The 22,690-nt window shown below is 37.6% G+C and overlaps 2 long non-coding RNA genes across 2 annotated transcripts in view; one reads left to right on the forward strand and one right to left on the reverse strand.

The window, feature by feature from the left end:
- The window catches only part of LOC309647240, a 211,183-nt gene that overhangs the window by 103,824 nt on the left and 84,669 nt on the right, over window positions 1-22,690 (forward strand). The gene's annotated exons all lie outside the window — the stretch shown is intronic.
- Window positions 820-22,690, reverse strand: part of LOC309647251 — a 283,202-nt gene continuing 261,331 nt past the window's right edge. The window contains exon 2 of the long non-coding RNA XR_014255893.1: window positions 820-995. This is a non-coding gene — a long non-coding RNA (uncharacterized lncRNA). The remainder of the gene's footprint in view (window positions 996-22,690) is intronic.

The following is a 22,690-nucleotide window of genomic DNA, read 5'->3' on the forward strand; positions in this document are numbered from 1 at the left end:
TTTGGGCAAGAGCAAATTGTAGAGACTGTTAGGGGAAGCAGTATGGTACAGGGCATGATTGGCAATGAGGTTGGGTGATCTCCTTAAAGGCTAGCTAGTCCTATTTTCTGGGGTGGGGTAAGCTAGCTAAAGCTGAGTTGGAAGATTGTGACTGGTATTCACCTTCCTTGATAGTGAAGCATTTCCATAAGTGCAGGATGGCTTAAGTTTAGATTTGTGATGTGGGCTGGGTGACTGGGTCTGCCTCCGTTTTGTAGGTCCCAATATACAAATTAAGTTTATCAATACCAAATAAAAGGTTCATTTTTATTAATTCAGTTAGTCAATGCCATGAAAAAATTATACTCTTGGTTGTTTAGTGTCAAAAGACTGAAGGTCCTACTTTCAAGGTGTGAAACATAATCACATAAATATAAATCCACTAAAAGAGAACATTAGCTTAAAAGAAAACGTAACAAAATAAAAAATAAATTATTTGGTCTTTGTCCCTGGCTCCTGGCATAGAATTCCTAAAGCCCTTAGAATCTCCAGATTAATGAGTGTCTTTTGTATGTTAATGAGATGTCCAGTGTCCCTTGGATAGCTTCAGGGTGGATGCTAGTCACCAGAAAGACCAAAGTATGATTAGAGGGTGGAATCTTCAGCCCCATCCCCCGACTTCTGTGTTTCCTTTAACCTATTACTCGTTCCCTAATCTATTTATTGACATTGATTGAACTTTTTAATCTAACATATATAATTTCAATTATATTTTTTATACCTGTAAATTACAACCTCTTCAGTTCTATCTGCTTATTTCTCATAGTTTTACTATATACTTTTTTTTTTTTAATTTTTAATTATTTATTTATTTATTTTTGGCTGTGTTGGGTCTTCGTTTCTGTGCGAGGGCTTTCTCTAGTTGCTGCGAGTAGGGGCCACTCTTCATCGCGGTGTGTGGGCCTCTCAGTGTCGCGGCCTCTCTTGTTGCGGAGCACAAGCTCCAGACGCGCAGGCTCAGTAGTTGTGGCTCACGGGCCTAGTTGCTCCGTGGCATGTGGGATCTTCCCAGACCAGGGCTCGAACCCGTGTGCCCTGCATTGGCAGGCAGATTCTCAACCACTGCGCCACCAGGGAAGCCCTATATACTTATCTTTGTAATTGCATTTTTCTTTCATAAATTTCATACATAGCTATTTTCTGTTATGTCAAACAGTTACAATATCTACAGTTCTTTCCGTTTAAACCTTTGTTTCTTGTCTGCTGATTCTCACACATTGTGGCTTGTTTTTCTGTGTGTTTGGTGATCTATATTTGTAAGTTCATGCATGCTTTCAATTTGTGCGAGACCCGTGGGCCTATTTTAGGAAACTTTCCTCCAAGGAGAGTTTACTTTTGCCTCTACTGTTGGGTGGGTAGGTGGGAGGGTGGGACATTCCTGATACTTCCGACCTCTAATCCCAGTTATGGTTCCGACGAGGAATCTCAGACTCTACTTTCCCTCCTGGTGCTGTTCCTACAACGTTGCTGCCTCGGGTCTCTGCCTCTCAATGGTGCCTGTTGGTTAAGCCCTCTCTCCTTCTGTCTGCCTACTACTCAGACTCTACTTTCTTAGCCTAGACTCTCTTTCTCTGTGGGCCTGGCTCCAGGACATTTCATCAGATCCTTCAGAGATTCTGCTTTGTCTTCTGCCTCACCCAGTCCCTGCCCCTGGAAGTCCTGTGGTCATCTCTCCTTCGCTGACTTGTCTGTTTTCTTTCTGGAGGAGGGGAAAGAAAACAGACAAGTCAGCAAAGGAGAGATGACCACAGGACTCCTACCTTTTGTGACACCAGTGGTATCTCCAAGAATGTGCAGTATATGGTTCTAGTTGTGAATACAATGATTGGTCGTACCTCTTAGACACTAGGGCTCTTGGGAGTAAAATCAAGCCAATGGCTTCTTGGCATTTGGTTTTACAAGTGAGAATTCCAGAAGACAGCCATATGTTTGTATACAAGAGAGTGAAGAAGCTATATTTGGGAAGTTCTATTTTGAGAAGCAAATGTTGGTAATGACTATCTTGCTTGTATTTGTGACCAGCTAACAAGAAGCAGCAGCCAGAAACTGGACAACATTGCAAAGATAAAAAGAATAGTCAAATCTATGCGTTATCTCTGTGGAAAGAAAGGGGTGAGAGTTTCAATGCTGTTAAGGATATTCTAATTATTTAAGTATTAAATAGCTTTAAATATGAACTATTTTCTGTTCTTTCTAGGAAGCATAAAAATCTGGGTACTATATGAATGATCTAGATGGGGAGAATTTATTTTCTGTACAAGTCTGTATAGATGTATAACTTTGGAGGAGTTAATGTCACATTGTCCAACATACGTAGATAACATGAAAAGCTTCTGAGAATTATAGAACTTTATAATTATAAGGGATCATCTCCATTCAGCTCCTGTAGGAGACTAAGTTCAAATAAGGCAAAATGTGTTGTTTAAATATAAAGAACCAGCAAGTGACACAGCCAGTTCAGGATAAGTTTTTGATTTCCGGACCAGTGCTCTTTTCATTGTAACCTGCTGCCAATCTAAGGATGGGTGAACAGGGTCTTTAGGGACAAGCTGAATAGAGAGTGAGGGTCTTTGAATTAAAGCAAATCTAAAACTGGAGTTGGCTTTATTTAGGCCTTTAACAAAAAGCACTAGTTCGTGAAGAGATGTTAGCAAAAACAAATCTTTCTTGAATTATCACTGATTGAAATGTCATGGTGTCTGCCGATTAAAACAGTGTGTTCAAGGAAAGGACAACTTGTAGCTTCATTTCTTCCTAATGAGGTAGAATTTGGCATTCATCTAAAAAATTTAAAATATGTTTCAATTTTCATGGTGCCCATTTCTATCATTTTATGCTATTGAATAGTTAATGAGGAAAAATAGAGGGAACAGTAACATTTTGAAAACATTTAAAAATTAATTTTTAAAAGAATAATAATCATGGCAGCCACTTTATAGTGTTCAATGTGCCAAGCATGGCTCTGAGTGTTCCAGGAATTATAACCCATGTAACCCTCACAACAACCCCATGAGACAGGCCTTATTATAATCTATATTTTAAAGATGAGGAAATGGAGGTACAGGAGATTAACTAACTTTCTCTAGGGCAAACAAACCATTAAGAATATGAACCACATGTCTCAATATTAAATTTCCAAAATGAAGTATTTTAAAAATCCTTATATATTTAGAAATGAAGAGCAGAACCAATTATAAAGCTAAGTGAAGATTTTTTATATCAGTTCATTAGATGGCTTCTAAAAACCCCTTTCCCAAATTTGAGTCTGAGATCTCAAAGAGGTACTCAAATCCATTCATTTTGCTGATTGTCCTTTCCCCCTTTTTCTAGACTGCTTTTGTTGATGTTCTTCCACAAGGCATAACTTTACTCTGAAAATAATTGACATCTATGTAGGAAGATAAGCAAGGTCAGAAAATTCCATAGAGAGCAAGGCACTCTAAAGGACTGCCAATGGCAATATTATTGTATAGTTTCTATATGAACACAAATAGACGACATCTGTAATGAGTTATAGTCATTGGATAGTTTTATGTGGTCATCACCTTAAGTGGGGTACCCAGCCAGTGATGGTAGCTATAGAAAGAATAAGAATGGTTTCAGAAAATCAAAATAAAAAAATAACTGTGGAATTGGAGATGACAATGGAGAAAAAGTTGATGGCAAGGGACGTAGACATTGTTGGATTGACTAGAGGAATATGATCTTGAATTGAATTGAATAAAAGAATAAGATCTTGAATTGAAAAGAATTTAGTCTTGTTTACTCAAAATTCTTTTGCAGATAAACCAGAATGTTTTTCCAACATTTTGGTCTAAGTAAATTGTTGCGCACACACCACAGAGTATCTAAAACAATGACCAATGTTTCAGCCTTTAACTTTGTTCAAAAATGCCACATAGAATATTATACATAAAGAACTTGACATAGACTAAATGGCTACATATGTTCAGTGTAAATAAATAACTTAACTTGGAAGAACATCTTGGATTGGATATTTCCTTAAGTCATAAGGATGAAATTCAAGTCTTAATAGAATGCAGAGTGGGAAATTTCTTACATTTTCACTGTTTGTAGGGATTGATAAGGACATTGTTAAGGATGGTATCTCACATTTTCTTTTTAATGTTGACCTGCAGAGGAAATGTCTGACAGATTTCCATGACATGAAAAGTTGTACTTCTCTTGAGTCACTACGTTTTAAGATTTTTGGGTCATTATGTATCTAAGTGATTATGTTTCTCTCTTTGCTTTGGGCACTAGGAATCTCAAAGTTGAATTTGCAAAGCTTTTTAATAAGCATGTAAGCTCCTGTTGGATTCCATTTTATGTATCGAATCCATCTAACAGGGCTGCCTTTATTCTCCTTTGCACTCATTTGCCTTTTTTTATTTTTATTTTTTTGTCTCTGCTGCAGTATCTATATTTCTGTAAGCAACTCCAAATCATTTTGAAAGCATGTAGGGTGTAATTACCTTAACAAATGCTCTATTTTTTCCTTACCAAAACTCATAAGTATGATAAACAGTGATAGGGAATGAATGATCAACTATGCCAAAATGACATATTAGAAAACCACATACCATTAGTTTGAGTATGGGGCTCCAAAGTATAAAGAAGATCAGAAATAGAGAAGTCTTAATGTTATATTATTTCAATAATGGAAAGGGAGAAAGATAGATATACAATTCAAATATTGAACAAATACTAGATAAGTGTTATTGGAAGGAATTAGGGCACCAAAGTCACTTATTGTTTGAAATTTAAAACATGGTTATATATTGGAAAAACTTTTTAAAAAACCTTTAAGATGTATGAGCTTTGTAATCTGTTTTGCTTAATGTAAACCAATTGTAAATTATCCCACTTGTTTTTTCCATATTAGTCAGTGGGAGTATTCAAGGGACCAAATTTAATTTGTTATACATTCACTTTGGCTTATTTAAAGGTCAGATTTTTGGAACTGAATTTCAGTAGCATAAATAATAGTGATGGGATTGTGATTTGAGGCCAGGCAGTTTGCTGAGCTCATCCTCTTAATCACTGTGTTACATTGTTTGTATCTGTAGGGGTAGACAAAGTTAATGTGCAGTAACAAATGACCTCCCAAACGTAGGGGCTTTAAACCATAAAAGTAGATTTCTCATTCACATGTACATGTTCACCATGGGCTGGCTGGGGCTTTGCCATCTGTTGTCTTCAATCTTGAACCTAGGCTGATGGAGAAGTTCCAGTCGGGGCATTGCTGGGCTCATAATAGAGGGAAAACTAGAAACATGATTCATGTGTTGGATCTGAAAGCTTCTGCTAAGAAGTGATATGTGTCACATTCTGTTCACATTTCATTGTGCAAAGCAAGTCATATGGCTAAACCTATTGTCAACAGAATGGGGATATATAATCCTCCCACAGAGGAGCAGTTTTGAATGGTAATACAATATATAACATTGCTGCAAACAAGAGTCTTATCTCTTGTATTTTTTTGTTTAGCTAGATTGAGCTTGGTATAGTGTACAGAACCTAAACTATATGGCTATCTGTCAAGTATACACACTTCCAGACTATCTGATCTTGACCCTGGCACAAATAGATAGCATTTCCTTCTTCCTGTATAGTCTAGGATGACTACTCTTTGAGGTGATGAAACTGAAACAAAAGTCTCTTAGTAAAGCCTACTCTCTTACATTCTTTTCTAAAAGGCTTTACAAAGGATAAATAGAAAGTGTATATGTGACCTTGGCAAAGGTATGAGGCATGGCGTATGTTTACCTCATAGAGTTGTTTTAAGGATCAAATGGGATGATTTTGGGGTGATCTTTAGCAAGGTGTTTGGCACATGGAAAGTGTTCAATAAATTTTATTAGTAGTAGTAGTATTAATTCTAATGTAATATCATTTGCTCTCTTCATGGATCACCTAATGCTTGAACAGTCGTGTAAAAAAGTGACTTACTTAAAAGAATTTGAAAAAACTACCCTATTCAATAAATTTTTACTTTATTAATATAATGGTGTGTACACACACACAACTAGAAAAGATGTATGTGAGAGGCATTATGTATTTAGCCTACTAAAAAGGCAAGATAGGTGTGCCAAATTATTTGAAGACTCTTTGTAGTACATCTGTATCCTCTGATCCACTCTGACCCTCCAAAGTTTCATGGTTAGCTTCTTGATATATGTTGACAACAGCTTCCGCTCCTGCAACAGAACACTATTTCTAACTCTGGCCTCTCATTAACTGCCAATCATCAAACTCAATATTATACTGTAGGTTTAGCTGACCTTACTGGTCATCATCAAGAAGTTCACTTAAATCTTAATGATGTCAAATGGAATCAAACTCTTCTGAATTAAAATTTTCAATAAAACGCACATGGCTTTAAAACTGGAGGGCCAAAATATTCCATAAAATATGTTTTGAATTTAATGAACCTAAGGCTGTTAGCAATAATTTGAATCCCAATGAAATGAACATGTGTGGCAAAGATTTGTCTACTCTGGTAACCAGCATTGCATTTGTGCACCAATTTCAGCTTTAAGTTTTATAGAACTGTAACAAAAGAGAATGTGGTTGCTTACTTCAGCTCAGTTCTTTAAATCAGTTTCTGAATAAAATGGAGAAAACTTTGCAGGAAAATAAATGAATGACATCATTCAATACCATCATACAATTGAGTTGACTTTTCTCCAGAGAAATTATATATTATCATGTTAGTACCATGCCTTGCATTTTCATTGTCTCTTTCTCTAGAGAAATGTTTTCCTTATGGTGGAAATTCAATGATTTCTTTCCTTATAATTGAAAATTTCTGTTTTCATGAGGCTAAAGCAGAGCAAATAAGATACAAGTGAAGGAGGCTGACAAAGAAATGTATGGCAGCTCTTTCCTTGTGTGTAGGGTGCACAGACACGAATGCGTGTGCTGAAGTAGTTTTACATCACTAGAAACAAGCCTTATCACTGAAGCACTGTGTGAATTAATGTTTTGGAAAATGGGATAATTTATTCCCCTTGATTTATGACTACAGAGCTATTTGGTTTTTATTTCTAATTGCTTTTTAACAATGTACCCTCCTTATTCAACCTTGAAAGTATCTATCTTCTATGTATACATAAGAATTGGAAGATAAAAGGATACTATACAATTTACAGAACTTTGAGATGAGTGAGTGCTTATGTAAAATGAAATATACTATTTTAATGGTAGTAATACCTTTCAGTTGATCTCTTTTGCAAGTTGGTCTTTTAATATGTAGTCTTATGCTTCTGAAAGTGAGTGTACAATGAAGAATCTGTTTGTAATGTGAGTGATTGTCCAGTAATTTTTCTTCTTTGGAGGTATGGACTAATTACATGTTAAGTTTCAAGGGAGGACGGATAGATCCACACATCTCTGGGATTGGGAATGGGCTGGGTCTGAGGAGTTTTGCCAAAATGACATGGCCCCTAGTGTTGGTGGGGCAGAGTTCTCCACAGAAGTCCCACCCATCTTGTGTCTGGGAGGGCTTTCATCTTTTCATGCCCTGGTTCCCATGGTAACTTAGTACATTATTTGCCTTTGGCATTAATAGTGGCATATCATGTTAAATTAGAGCCAGGGACTCAGCTGCAAATGCTTTGGCTTCCTGATTTATGACAGATAGCATGATTTCGAGAAAAGAATTTGTAAGTAGCAATTAGAGGAGCAGAGGTAAAGAATTGCACTGAGATTTATTTTTCCGGTGAAGTGCAGTTAATGGAGCATTTAAATGGAAAGGACTTTCCATTCTTTGGCTAGCTGGTACATTCTCTGATTTAATCAAATGAGACTGAAGTGTGCCTTTTGCTTTCTACACAGTCTGACAAAGGTAATTTAGGATGGAGCTTTTAGATGAGTGTTGGCTGTTGCTGCCAGGTCTTATGTCTTTATGAAGGAACTACAATTGCAGATGTCTTCTCCAGCTGATTGATAAGCAGTAAAGAAGTGAAACAAGAGCTCCATCTCCAAGAAACGAGAAAAAGTTGTGTTTGTCAAATAGGGCAGGAAAGATATCTGCTATTCTGTTGTGATTTTTGTTTCTCATTTAGTGCCTATGTAGACTATACTGCAGCATGTGAAACCTTATACACATTTCCAATGTAACATGCTTCATTTGAGTCATAACATTTTCACTGAACTGCATATCCCATAATGCTCCAAAGCCAGCCAAAAAATTTTGGCTGATTAGAATTATCCACATTTGTAAATTATTGATGTTGGACCTGGAGAGAAAAGAGAATTTGCTGGGCCAGAGGCTCTAGTACATATTGTAATTAATAGAAGAATTTAAATTCAGATCCTTGTTTTCATCCTCAAATTATTCTCTTCTGTTCATATAAAATCTATCTACTAAAAATTGAAGAAAATACTCTAAGGTAACTGTATAGATTATTGTTTATTACTACAGCACATTCCTTCTTCCCTCATTCCATTCTTACACACATTTATTGCATCTTTACATACCTAGAAAGGGCATTGCTATCTGCTATGGAGATACTCATAAAACTGAATAATTATGATGCAGCCTGTCTTGACAATAGTAGATAATTTCTATACTAGAGGATTAAGTCTGTGTAAGAGATTTGGAAAGACAGAGTCAGTAACTCTGTCAGAGCTTTGGGGGTGAGTCAGAGAAGACTTCATGCAGGAGCCCAAGGAGAAAAGAAAATTCCTCGCAGGGAGAACAGACAGTGCTACAAAGACATGAAAAAGTAAGGTATTTTCAATTACTTAGTTCTGGTCAAGACTCCAAGGAAGGCCTATGAACAAAGGATAACGACATTAACCTTTCCATGCTACTAAGCTGGAATACCACGTTGACTTGATATTATAAAAGTGAATAGAGTTTTCTGACAAAAGATGTAGTCAGGAGCAAAGTTTAAACGTTAAATTTCTCCTTGACAAAGCTCTCATGTGTGTTAAGTGACTGTAATATTCACCTAAGCAAGGTGCACATTGGTAAAGAAGATCCAAATGTTTGGTGCAGATAGCAAGAAGCTCCCCAATTTTGGAGAAAGTATTAACAAGCAAAAGTGATGATTGTGAAAGATTATTGTGAGATTTCTATTTTGGATTACTGTGATGTCTATGCAGGTATCGGACAGGTTAAGTTTGAAATACTAATGAGCCAAGATAGTTATCCTGTAGCTAGAAATACAAATTTAGATTCCAGGAAAGAAGCTGAGATTTCAGACATAAATTTGAGAGTGCCTATCATAGAGTTGGTAGTTAAAGCCATGAAGTAGCAGATGAAAACACCCAAAATTTCTGTACGTGAAATTCTAGAAAGCCACAAAATTTAATTCATGGTCTAGGGGGAAGCTGATTGGCCTTTGTCTATGGTCAACTGAGCAACAATACCGCCTCTTTCCCCTTCCTAACAGTACCAGATTTTTGTTTGGGTATCCACACATCTTTCCATCATGCTGCTGATCTGTATCCTCAAAAGCTGAGTCAAACCCAGCTCTAGGGATGAGGCCTGGTTTATACAGCTATTCAGAGTAATCCTATACCACTGCCACAACGATGGGTTCAAATACCCCAAGCCTAAGACAATCAGAACATTTCTAGGGTAAGAAGGATTACTTTAGGAAGGGGCAGAGACCCAATTAAATTTAATTAGACATGATGGGAAATTTGCTGGAGGTTTTGGGGGGAAAAGAGCTCCTGAAAGGTAAGCTTCTCCTTCTGAGAGGTGTGGCCTATTAATATGAAGACTGGAACTATTACAGCATAGGATGAAACTGACACCAGAGAAGCAGAATACAAGGAAAGAAACCAGGTTCTTGATGAAATGCCTAATCAAATCAGCTCTGAAACCTGCTGTAACTGAAAATTTGGGTTATATTACCTTTTAAATTGCTGTTTAGGCCAATTTTAGTTTAGTTCTTCTTTATTTGCAATGAAAGTCATCCTGACAGATATAGTCACATTGTCACAATCAAGAAGACATTGAGAAAAGTGTCAAATGTCACAGATTACTGAGGTAGACATAGGTTTGGCAATTACAGGTCATTCCTGATCTTTGCTAGAGCAGCCTTGGATAGGGTGGGGACAGTGGGATGGGGGAGAAGGGGGGAAGCAGATTTCTGTGGGTAGAAGAATGAATGAAAAATGAGACAATGAAAACAAGTTCAATAAGGGCAAGAATTTTTGTCTTTTTAAAATGCATTATTGTATTCCCAGCATCTAAAAATGCTCGTGACACACAGAATGCACCAAACACATACTGGAGAGTGAATGAATGTGCAAAAATTCATTGCATATCTCTCATTTAAGAAGTGTAGGGAGGAGAGAATAGAGAGAATGTGGTAACAGCTGAAAGAGGGTAGGGTTAAGTAAAACAATTCAAAATTGAAAATTTTTTAGTTTAGCAAGGTCTTAACTAAGTCATTAGAAGAATTCAGGAAAATGTAAAAAACAATAGAAAAAGGCTAGAAAATGTGAAGAATAGTCCTAGAAAATGTTTTGATAAGGTGGAAGATACAAAGAGAAAATCTTGCAAGTTTCCTGGTTGAAAAAAAAAATAGACTATTTACAATGGAAGAAAAATTATACTGGGAATTCTGGAAGGAAGAGGATGGTGGACTAACTGCTATAGGCTACTGGGAGGAAAGGGCTTCAGGCTGAGAATGTTGATGTAATTCATGCGCTAAGGCATAGGAAAGATTTGTGGATTTGTGACGATTCAGAGAACGTGTCAAGCACACACCCCAAATGGGAAAGATACTTGTAAAAAACCCTGAATCAGAGGAATTCTCAACATGGTGAAGATAAAGAGAAGAAAGAATGGCGAGCAATAAACTTTAAAATGTGTGTAAGTGGACATAAATATATGTAAATTATATTAAATGTATGTAAATGAATAGTGATAATGTAACAAGAAATGTAAAATTTAAGTGCTAAATACAAATTGTTAAAGCAGAAGGGACATATGGAAAGGGAAGCTGCAGTTTACCAAATATTTGCCTAAAAACTTAGAATTTAGGTGTTGGTGGAGTGGAATAAAGAATGGCGAAGCAATTCTACAGAACTCACCACCAAGCAGTGGAGAAAGAAAAGCCTTTATAGTGGTCTTGTTGTGGAAGGGAAAGAAAACAGTGGAGAAAAAGCTCATCTCATTTGGGAGAAATAGTTGTTATTTTGGTTTCATATAAAAAGAGATAAATAAGAGTTTGATTATGAGTGTTGGAAAAAAGAAGGTAAATACTGGCAGCCTGGAAAAGTACAGAATTTCAAATTAAATACAGGGGAAAGAGGGAATAACTAGCAAAACAGCAAAAGCATGAAGAAAGAATAAGTAAGCAAAAACAAAGTAAAAATAAATGAGCAAACAAAGATGTAAGGAGTAAAGTATGTAAATTGTCACATTCAATATGACTTGGCAAATTCTCTTATTAGAAGATAGACACTGAGAGATTGGATTTTTTAAAAAAGAAAACAGATACATTCACTTTAATGAAACACACTTGAAATGATAAAGTTTGGAAATAGAGGATGGACAAGAGAGACCAAAGGCCAACAAAAATGAGAGTGGTGATATTAGATGAGGTTGAATTTAACATTAAAGCATCAAATATATATGTGTGACCAAAAGAATGAGTTAGATCTTTTTTTTTTTAAATAGATCTTCATTGGAGTATAATTGCTTCACAATACTGTGTTAGTTTCTGTTGTACACCAAAGTGAATCAGCCATATGCATACATATGTCCCCATATCCCCTCCCTCTTGAGCCTCCCTCCCATCTTCCCTATCCTACCCCACTAGGTCATCGCAAAGCACTGAGCTGATCTCCCTGTGCTATGCTGCTGCTTCCCACTAGCTATCTATTTTACGTTTGGTAATGTATATATGGCGATGCTACTCTCACTTCGCCCCAGCTTCCCCCTCCCGCCCTGTGTCCTCAATTCCATTCTCTATACCTACGTCTTTATTCCTGCCCTGCAACTAGGTTCATCAGTACCGTTTTTCTTTTTTCTTTTTTCTTTTTTTAGATTCCGTATATACGCGTTAGCATACAGTATTTTTCTCTTTCTGACTTCACTCTGTATGATAGACTCTAGGTCCATCCACCTCACTACAAATAACTCAATTTCGTTTCTTTTTATGGCTGAGTAATATTCTACTGTATATATGTGCCACATCTTCTTTATCCATTCATCTGTCGATGGATATTTAGGTTGGTTCCATGTCCTGGCTATTGTAAATAGTGCTGCAGTGAACATTGTGGTACATGTCTCTTTTTGAATTATGGTTTTCTCAGGGTATATGCCCAGTAGTGAGATTACTGGGTCATATGGTAGTTCTATTTTTAGTTTTTTAAGGAACTTCCATAGTGTTCTCCATAGTGGCTGTATCAATTTACATTCCCACCAACAGTGTAGGAGGGTTCCCTTTTCACCACACCCTTTCCAGCATTTATTGTTTCTAGATTTTTTGATAATGGCCATTCTGACTGGCATGAGGTGATAGCTCATTGTAGTTTTGATTTGCATTTCTCTAATAATTAGTGATGTTGAGCATCTTTTCATGTGCCTCTTGGCCATCTGTATGTCTTCCTTGGTGAAATGTCTATTTAGGTCTTCTGCCCATTTTTTAATTGGATTGTTTGTGTTTTTGATATTGAGCTCCATGAGCTGTTTGTATATTTTGGAGATTAATCCTTTTTCCATTGTCTCATTTGTAATTATTTTCTCCCATTCTGAGCGTTGTATTTTCGTCTTGTTTATGGTTTCCTTTGCTGTGCAAAAGCTTTTAAGTTTAATTAAGTCCCATTTGTTTATTTTTGTTTTTATTTCCATTACTCTAGGAGGTGGGTCAAAAAAGATCTTGCTGTGTTTTATGTTAAAGAGTGTTTTTCCTATGTTTGCCTCTAAGAGTTGTATAGTGTCTGGTCTTACATTTAAGTCTTTAATCCATTTGGGGTTTATTTTTGTGGTTGGTGTTAGGCAGTGTTCTAGTTTCATTCTTTTACATGTAGCTGTCCAGTTTTCCCAGCACCACTTATTGAAGAGGCTCTCTTTTCTCCATTGTATGTTCTTGCCTCCTTTGTTGTAAATTAGGTGACAGTATGTGTATGGGTTTATCTTTGGGCATTCTATCCTGTACTATTGATCTATATTTCTGTTTTTGTGTCAGTACTGTACTGTCTTGATTACTGTAGCTTTGTGGTATAGTTTGAAGTCAGGGAGCCTGATTCCTCCAGCTCTGTTTTTCTTCCTCAGGATTGCTTTGGCTATTCGGGATCTTTTGTGTTTCCATAGAATTGTAAAATTTTTTGTTCTAATTCTGTGAAGAATGCCACTGGTAGTTTGATAGGGATTGCACTGAATCTGTAGATTGCTTTGGCTAGTATAGTCATTTTCACAATACTGATTCTTCCAATCGAAGAACTTGGTATATTTCTCCATCTGTTTATGTCATCTTTGATTTCTTTCATCAGTGCTTTATAGTTTTGTGAGTACAAGTCTTTCGCCTCCTTAGGCAGGTTTATTCCTAGGTGTTTTATTCTTTTTGTTGCAGTGGTGAATGGGATTTTTTCCTTAATTTCACTTTCTGATTTTTTCATTGTTGGTTTATAGGAATGCCAGAGATTTCTGTGCATTAATTTTGTATCCTGCAACCTTACCAAATTCATTGATTAGTTCTAGTAGTTTTCTGGTGGCATCTTTAGGATTTTCTATGTATACTATCATGTCATCCACAAACAGTGACAGTTTTACTTCTTCTTTTCCAATTTTTATTCCTTTTATTTCTTTTTCTTCTCTGATTGCTGTGGCTAGAACTTCCAAAACTATGTTGAATAAGAGTGGCGAGAGTGGACATCCTTGTCTTGTTCCTGATTTTAGTGGAAATGCTTTCAGTTTTTCACCACTGAGTGTGATGTTTGTTGTGGGTTTGTCATATATGGCCTTTATTATGTTGAGGTAGGTTCCCGCTATGCCCATTTTCTGGTGAGTTTTTATCATAAATGGGTGTTGAATTTTGTCAAAAACTTTTTCTGCATCTATAGATGATCATATATATTTTTTCCCTTAATTTGTTAATGTGGTGTATCACATTGATTGATTTGCGTATATTGAAGAATCCTTGCATCACTGAGATAAATCCCACTTGATCGTGGTTTATGATCCTTTTAATGTATTGTTGGATTCTGTTTGCTAGTATTTTGTTCAAGATTTTTGCATCTATGTTCATCAGTGATATTGGTCTATAATTTTCTTTTTTTGTGATATCTTTTTCTGATTTTGGTATCAGGGTGATGGTGGCTTCATAGAATGAATTTGGGAGTGTTTTTCCCTCTGAAAATTTTTGGAACAGTTTGAGAATGATCATTGTTAGCTCTTCTCTAAATGTTTGATAGAATTCACCTGTGAAGCCATCTGGTCCTGGACTTTTGTTTGTTGGAAGATTTTTAATTATGGTTTCAATTTCATTCCGTGTGATAGGTCTGTTTATATTTTCTAATTCTTCCTGGTTCAGTCTTGGAAAATTGTACGTTTCCAAGAATTTGTCCATTTCTTCATGGTTGTCCATTCTATTGGCATATAGTTGTTTGTAGTAGTCTCTTATAATCCTTTGTATTTCTGTGGTGTCAGTTGTGATTTCTCCTTTTTCACTTCTGATTTTATTGATTTATGTCCTCTCCCTCTTTCTTGATGAGTCTGGCTAATGGTTTATCAATTTTGTTTATCTTCTCAAAGAACCAGCTTTTAGTTCTATTGATCTTTGCTGTTGTTTTCTTCATTTCTATTTCATTTATTTCTGCTCTGATCTTTATGATTTCTTTCTTTCTACTGACTTTGGGTTTTCTTTTTTCTTCTTTCTCTAGTTGTTTTAATGTAGGGTTAGATTGTTTATTTGAGATTTTTCTTGTTTCTTGAGGTGAGATTGAATTACTATAAAGTTCCCTCTTAGAACTGCTTTTGCTGCAACCCATAGGTTTTGGGTCATCATGTTTTTGAATAAGGAAAAAAGAATGAAAAAAATTGAAGACAATCTCAGAGACCCCTGGGACAACACTAAATACACCAACATTTGAATTATTGGGGCCCCAGAAGAAGAAGAGAAAAAGAAAGGGTCTGAGAAAATATTTGAAGAGATTATAGTCGAAAACTTCCCTAACATGGGAAAGGAAATAGTCACCCAAGTCCAGGAAGCACAGAGAGTCCCATACAGGATAAACCCTAGGAAAAACACACCAAGACACATATTAATCGAACTAACAAAAATTAAATTCAAAGAAAAAATATTAAAAGCAGCAAGGGAAAAACAAAAAATAACATACAACGGAATCCCCATAAGGTTATCAGCTGATTTTTCAGCAGGAACTCTGCAGGCCAGAATGGGGTGGCAGGATATACTTAAAGTGGTGAAAGAGAAAAACCAACAACCAAGATTACTCTACCCATCAAGAATCTCATTCAGATTTGGTGGAGAAATCAAAAGCTTTTCAGACGAGCAAAAGCTAAGAGAATTCAGCACCACCAAACCAGCTTTACAACAAATGCTAAAGAAACTTCTCTAGGCAGGAAACACAAGAGAAGAAAAAGACCCACAAAAACAAACCCAAAACAATTGAGAAAATGGTAATAGGAACATGCATATCGATCATAACCTTGAATGTAAATGGATTAAGTGCCCCAATCAAAAGACACAGACTGGCTGAATGGATACAAAAACAAGACCCATATATATGCTGTCTACAAGAGACCCACTTCAGACCTAGGGACACATACAGACTGAAAGTGAAGGGATAGAAAAAGATATTCCATGCAAATGGAAATCAAAAGAAAGCTGGAGAAGCAATACTCATATCAGATAAAATAGACTTTAAAATAAAGACTGTTACAAGAGATAAGGAGGGACACTACATAATGATCAAGGGATCAATCCAAGAAGAAGATATAACAATTATAATTGTTTATGCACCTAACATAGGAGCACCTCAATACATAAGTCAAATGCTAACAACCATGAAAGGAGAAATCGACAGTAACACAATAATAGTAGGGGACTTTAAATGATACAATAGACCAGATAGATTTAATTGATACTTATAGAACATTCCACCCAAAAGTGGCAGAATACACTTTCTTCTCAAGTGCCCCAGGAACATTCTCCAAGATAGATCACATCTTGGGTTACAAATCAAGCCTCAGAAAATTTAAGAAAATTGAAATCATATCAAGCATCTTTTCTGACCACAATGCTATGAAATTTGAAATCAATTACAGGAAAAAAAAATGTAAAAAACACAAATACGTGGAGGCTAAACAGTGCGCTACTAAATAACCAAGAGACCACTGAAGAAATCAAAGAAGAAATAAAAAAATACATAGATCTGTATTCACTTTCTTGGTGAGATTTCCATGTGTAAGTGTGAAATGGTAGATGTAGAGACTATAATGTGAAAATGAGTTGTGTAATTTAGTCCCTCAAACCTAGATACTTGTGTTTGTGAGTGTGGATGTGTACTTCTATGATCATGAGGAAAGGTGTGGAAGGATGCATACTAGGGTTTAACATTGGCTGCCTAGGAAGGGTTGGGGCAGGTTGTACAAGATCAGGTCAGGTGAGGTTGGAGGAAGAAAAATAAGGATTCAGTAACATCTGACTTTGAGCAAATGTGTTGGTAAAACACCACCACCACCAGATGCCTTCTAAGATCTTAGGACTACAGGGCTTGAATTGAGAAGGAGACCTTGGAAAATTGGATCAATAAGCACAGAGTGGGATCTTAGAGAAAAGGTTCTAGAACTGACCCACAGCTACTTGCTGAGCCACACTATGTAGGCAGAGAATAAATTTTTTTTTTTAATTTGGTCGTACATAAGTATACAAAGAAACCTGCAGAGAATTTGCTTTTTAAAAAAATAAAAGCATAAAAAGGATGTTTGATTCCAATAAAAATGTGTTTGCTTTGTTGTGACTAAGTGTCCAAGGCAAATAAACATGAATATATTCCTACATTATTGTCCTAGGTGAGTACATATGAAGGAGTGTTACTCAGTCAATTTTCCATAGTCCTGCTATCACAGGGCTAATGTATGCCACTAGGATTAAGCATAAGAAGAACAGAGGACACTCTGAACACTTCGGATCTGTACCTTACCCTTTCACTGACATTTCCTATAGGCAGATTAGTTTTTTTAAATTAATTAATTAATATATACATATATATATATATATATATATTTTTTTTTTTTTTTGGCTGTGTTGGGTCTTCGTTTCTGTGCGAGGGCTTTCTCTAGTTGCGGCAAGTGGGGGCCACTCTTCATCGCGGTGCGCGGGCCTCTCACCATCGCGGCCTCTCTTGTTGCGGAGCACAGGCTCCAGACGCGCAGGCTCAGTAGTTGTGGCTCACGGGCCTAGTTGCTCCACGGCATGTGGGATCTTCCCAGACCAGGGCTCGAACCCGTGTCCCCTGCACTGGCAGGCAGATTCTCAACCACTGCGCCACCAGGGAAGCCCGGCAGATTAGTTTTGAAGAGACAGATATTTGCATACATAAAGATTGTCTTGTTATTTGCCTAATTCCAGGTAATTGCTTTGGGTATCCTGAAGAGGTCTAGAGTCATCTTTATTTGTGTGGTTTTTAAGTAAAGGCAATTTACTGTATAAAACCTTGATAATTCAGAATTTTTCTATATGTTTCAAGGTCCAAGAAGTATAGCCATGACTTATGTAAAACTCAAAAGACAGAGAAGTTCTCCAAACAGAACATAAAAGAATTATCTTGTATAAAAAAGCTTAGTAACTTCATGATATATTTAGATGAATATGTCAGAGGTGAGATTACTTTTCTTTCTATAGCTACAAGAGGAAGCGAGCCAACATGCTGTCTGCTTAAAAGAAAATCCATATGATGCATCCATGAACACAAGAAAGATGAGTTCATTTACAGGGGGCTGGATGGATTAGAAGGTTGATGTTGGTGAGCACATTCATAACTTAAGTGTGTAAATTTATCTTCTGATAACAAACATTTTTTATTTAAGTGAATGAGTATGATTTCGTATAACAAATGTTGCATAAAGTTTGTGGTCACCAAAAGCTGTATTGTTAAGCGTCACATTCCTTTGTGATTAAACCAGAAAGTTAGTGAAGTAGCTGGATATTAAAGAGAAGAGCTTTAATCATGCTAATAAGAAACAGAGCTTGTGTAGGTTTAAACTTAACTAAGACAGTTCCTCCTTCTGGCTAATCTCTACGTCATAGGCTACCCTTGTTCTGTCTCCCTTTTAGGTTCTCCCAGGGAGAGGCACAGGCAGGGTACTGGAGGTTGGGAGAGTGGGTTGGGATACTTATTCCCCTAGCTCCCTCCCTGTCCTATTGCTGCAGGTTGACTGTGTTTGTCCCTGGCAGTCAAGGCTGTCCAGCAGCCCCTTTATACACAAGTCTTTGGGTCCCAGTAACCACCTTTCCCCTCGTCCCTTCTGATCTGGGTGTGGTCGTGACTCCCACTATTGCCCTAGGCTACTGTCTGTCCTCTGCTCAGAGCTATGCGTAGGACGCATCACTGAACCCTCCTCAATACCTAGTATGATTGTGCCGAATGTTTGCTGTTAGGCCCCCCCGACAAATACCATGTACTCTAACCTTGGCTTCTGCATCTTACTCAGAAGTGCAGTTCAACACAGGGCTTTTTCTTTTTTCTTTTTTTCTTTTTTTTTTACCTTATATCAACAAGATAGTTCTCCTCAAGATCATTTTCCTCAAATACAAGCATACCTTACATTTTCATAATCAAAGCCAGCCAAAGAATTTAAAATTTACTAATCCCAACTTTCATAGTTAGATCCTGTTTTATAAGTTGCTAATCAGGGGACACCCAGTTATGATGTGGATGTTATGAGCTAGGGTTTCATTACTGTATATGTTCCCAGGTTTACTTCTGTATTTCTTTGGACTGTGGAATTAACATGTTGACATTTTCTGGCAAGGATGTCTTTAAGAGAATCCTAAGTAGGTATGAGTGACAGTGATTTATCATTTTGTTGTTGTTTGTGAGACAGACAGTCTCCGCAGGGCCTCCCAGGGTGCATAAGAGGGGGGTGTGCTATGGATGGCAGTGGTGAGTGACTCTGTTTGTCCCTTCATCCATTCAATTAAGAATTCTTGAACAAGTAGAAGTTTGAATCTTTAGAGACGTTTTCCTGCTCCAGACCCCTCAGCCTAGCTAATGACAATGAGGTATTTCTCAAACTGAGAACATCCTAAAAAGCATGAGGGAAGATGACCAACCACTAAGGATGAGCAACCTGACAGCCCAACATGCAAATCACTGAAAAGCCTTTGTAATTTGTAATCCTCAAGGTTGGCTTTTGTTTGGGAAAAACTGCTGCCCATAAAATTACACAGACTAAGCTGTGATTGGGATGCAGTTTCTTTCTCACATGAAACAGATGTGAGAAGGTTTCTGGATAGAATTTTTGACCACCTGATTAGTGTGTACTGCTCAGTGCCCGCCTCTTTTTCCAGGAGCCCTGCCCAGAGATCCAAGAGGTAAGAAAGGAGACCCAGGTTTCCCAGCCTGAAGGCTAGCTCTATTCAGAGGCATCCTGTGAAGATGGTGGTGCCATGAACAGGAGAAATTTGGAGCCCCAGCGCAATCTTCCTCTGGGTAGTTTAGAGGTTTCTTACAAAACATACTCTTACCATGTGATCTAGCAATTATATTCCTTTGTATTTACCTAAATGAGTTGAAAACTTACGTTCATATGAAAACCTGCACACAAATGTTTATAGCAGCTTTCTACATAATTTCCAAAACTTGGAAGCAGACCAAGATTCCCTCGCTAAGTGAATGGACAAATAAACTGTGGTATATCCACACAATGGAGTATTACTCCACACTGAAGAGATTTGCTATCAAGTCATGAAAAGACATAGAAGAACCTTAAGTGCATATTACTAAGCAAGAGAAGCCAATCTGATAAAAGCTTCCGTATAGAATGATTCCAACTGTATAACATTTTTCAAAAGGCAAAACTATGCAGACAGTAAAAAGATTAGTGGTTATCAGGGTTGGGGGTAGGGTTGGGGGTGAAGAGGGGTGAATAAATGGAACACAGAAGATTTTTAGGGCAGTGAAAGCATTCTGTGTGATGCTGTAAGTGGTAGATATATGTCATTATGCATCTGTCAAAACCCATCGACTGAGCAACGCCAGGATTGAACCATAATGAATCTATAGACTTCGGGTAGTAATGATGTGCCAGTGCAGGTTTATTGCTTGTTACACGTGTACCATGTTGGTGCAGGATGTTGATAGTGGAAGAGGCTGTGCCCACGTGGGGGCAGGTGGTATGTGGGAAATCCCTGTACTTTCTGCTCAATGTTTCTGTGAACCTGAAACTGCTTTAAAAAAACAGTCTATTTAAGAAAAAGAAATGAGGCCCAGATTTAAACGTGAATTGAGTGAGGACATGTGTCTCACAGAGTCTCCAGCTCCGGGGTCACATGTAAAGAATGTTCAAACAGCCTCTGTTTAAATGCCAGGATCCTTCCACACTGTGTGTCTTGCTAATAGAGCAGAGCATCAGAACTGTAAAGCAGGGAAGGTCATCCAGTGGTCATGGACGTACCCCTGTCTTCAACTTATTCTTCTGAAGCATTCTATGCCCGTGGGAATCTAATGAGAAGTTTAAGAAACACCCTCAATCTATGAAAGAGTTTCTTTGCTATTGGGGGCATTGGCCTTTTTGTGTGTTTCTAAAAACACTTCCTAAATTACTGTTTGTGGCTTGGAAGCATTCAGGGGTGTCCAATTTCTAAAGACAAAGGATTCACCCTGCACGAGATTTTACTAAGAGGATAAGAGAAGAGAGAGAATTTGTATTCACACCAAAGACCAAAGGAAATATTCTGTGCCATGATTGCACATTTTTGGAATACTGAGGCTTTGGGGCAGTGTTTTCTGATGCCCTTAAACTTTCAGTAGTTGCCAACTGGCCAAAAAGGAAAACAGCAGGAGGGCACATTTCTGTCCACTACTATTCATAAAGGTTCTGGATATTTCCCCCAGAGAAACTGATGCTCCTTTGGCAGATAGTAGGTCATTAATCCATCATCCTGTCCTTACAGAGGAGAGTTTTCTGATTTCACAGATGAAGAAAATCTGATCACCCATGGAAGGGAGACCGGCAGAGACCAGGGCCTTGTTTCATGGTCAAGTTGAACAGCTTGGACTACCGTGCACTTATGGTGCTTTGGCTGCTGCTGCAGTTTCCAAGAAAGATTGGCTTGTTTGTCTTGACATACTCATTTCAGAAGCAGATGAATATACAGGACAGCATAAATTTGGGGCAGAAGTGTTCAGACATTTCTCATGCTATGCATTCTTTCGTCTCTCCTGGAAATTCAGCACGTGCATTTATCCCATTAGTGGTAGGAGAAAAAGTCCTGATCGCCTTCCAATTCATATGATGTACGTCAGTGGGTTGGGGCACTGCTGGTGATGCATTCTTCTCTGCTTAGGCTGTTACATGTACTTAAGGGTCCTTGAAATCTGAAAATGGCCACACTATAAGCAGCCCCTTTTCCGAGCTACTGCTTAGATACAGATTTCTAATTTAAACAAACAGATATCCTAATCCAGGCTGCAGAACTCTGAAGGAGATTATAGAAAATTCTACTTCCAATTTCATTTCTTTGTTGTGGTTTGTCGTGATGTTACAAATATAAATTTAGGTTGAAAAAGAAAAGACACATATCTTTATGACACATACATAAACATACAGGCGTGGTAACAACATCAACAAACCTAGCTAGTTTGAGCTTTAGAACCTTTTGTCCTGGTGTTTTGTGTGACTGCTGTTAGGATAGTATGAGGAATGTGAAGAAATGTCAGCAACCTACCGGGAGGGGAGCACTGGGGTAATTTTTCATGCAGGACCCGTTTCCCAACTGCAGAATGACATTGGGAAAGAGTTGCAGAGCCTCTTGGCTTAATGTCCTTTATCTCCTGTCTTAGTAGGTGTAGACCAACTACATTTGGAGAGATGGTTGAGCTGAGCCCTCTGGTGAATTGTTTGACTCTAATGACCCGCCTATAGATTGAATTTTGTGTCGCCCCCCCCACCCAAAATTCATATTTTGAAACCTAATTCCCCATATGATTGCATTTGGAGGTGAAGCCTTTGGGAGGTGATTAGGTCACGAAGGTGGAGCCCTCATGATGGGATTAGTGCTCATATAAAAGAGACCCCAGAGAGCACCTGCATCCTTGCCCCATGTGAGGACACAGCAAGAAGAGGGCTGTCTGTGAACCAGGAGGTGGGTTCTCACCAGACAGTGAATCTGCCAACACCTTGATCTTAGGCTTCCCAGACTCCAGAATTATGGGGAATAAATTTCAGCTTTTTGTATAAGTCCCCCAGTTTATGGTACTCTTTTATAGCAGCCTGAACTAAGAAAAGTCAGAAAGAGTAGATTGTATTTATGGCAACAGCAGCAAAAGGCAGGGACATTGAAAAGCAGTATAGAGTAGGGATTGTGAAAGGCTTTGGAGTTTGGAGGCCCATGACTTGAATCCCGACTTTGACCTTTGGTTGGCATGGGCGAGCTTTAATTTTTCTTGTATATAAAATGGTTTCAGTAGGAAATAAATGTGGGTAAAACAATTA

This window comes from Balaenoptera physalus (genome assembly GCF_965194825.1).
Source record: "Balaenoptera physalus genome assembly, chromosome: 17".
NCBI lineage: Eukaryota > Metazoa > Chordata > Mammalia > Artiodactyla > Balaenopteridae > Balaenoptera > Balaenoptera physalus.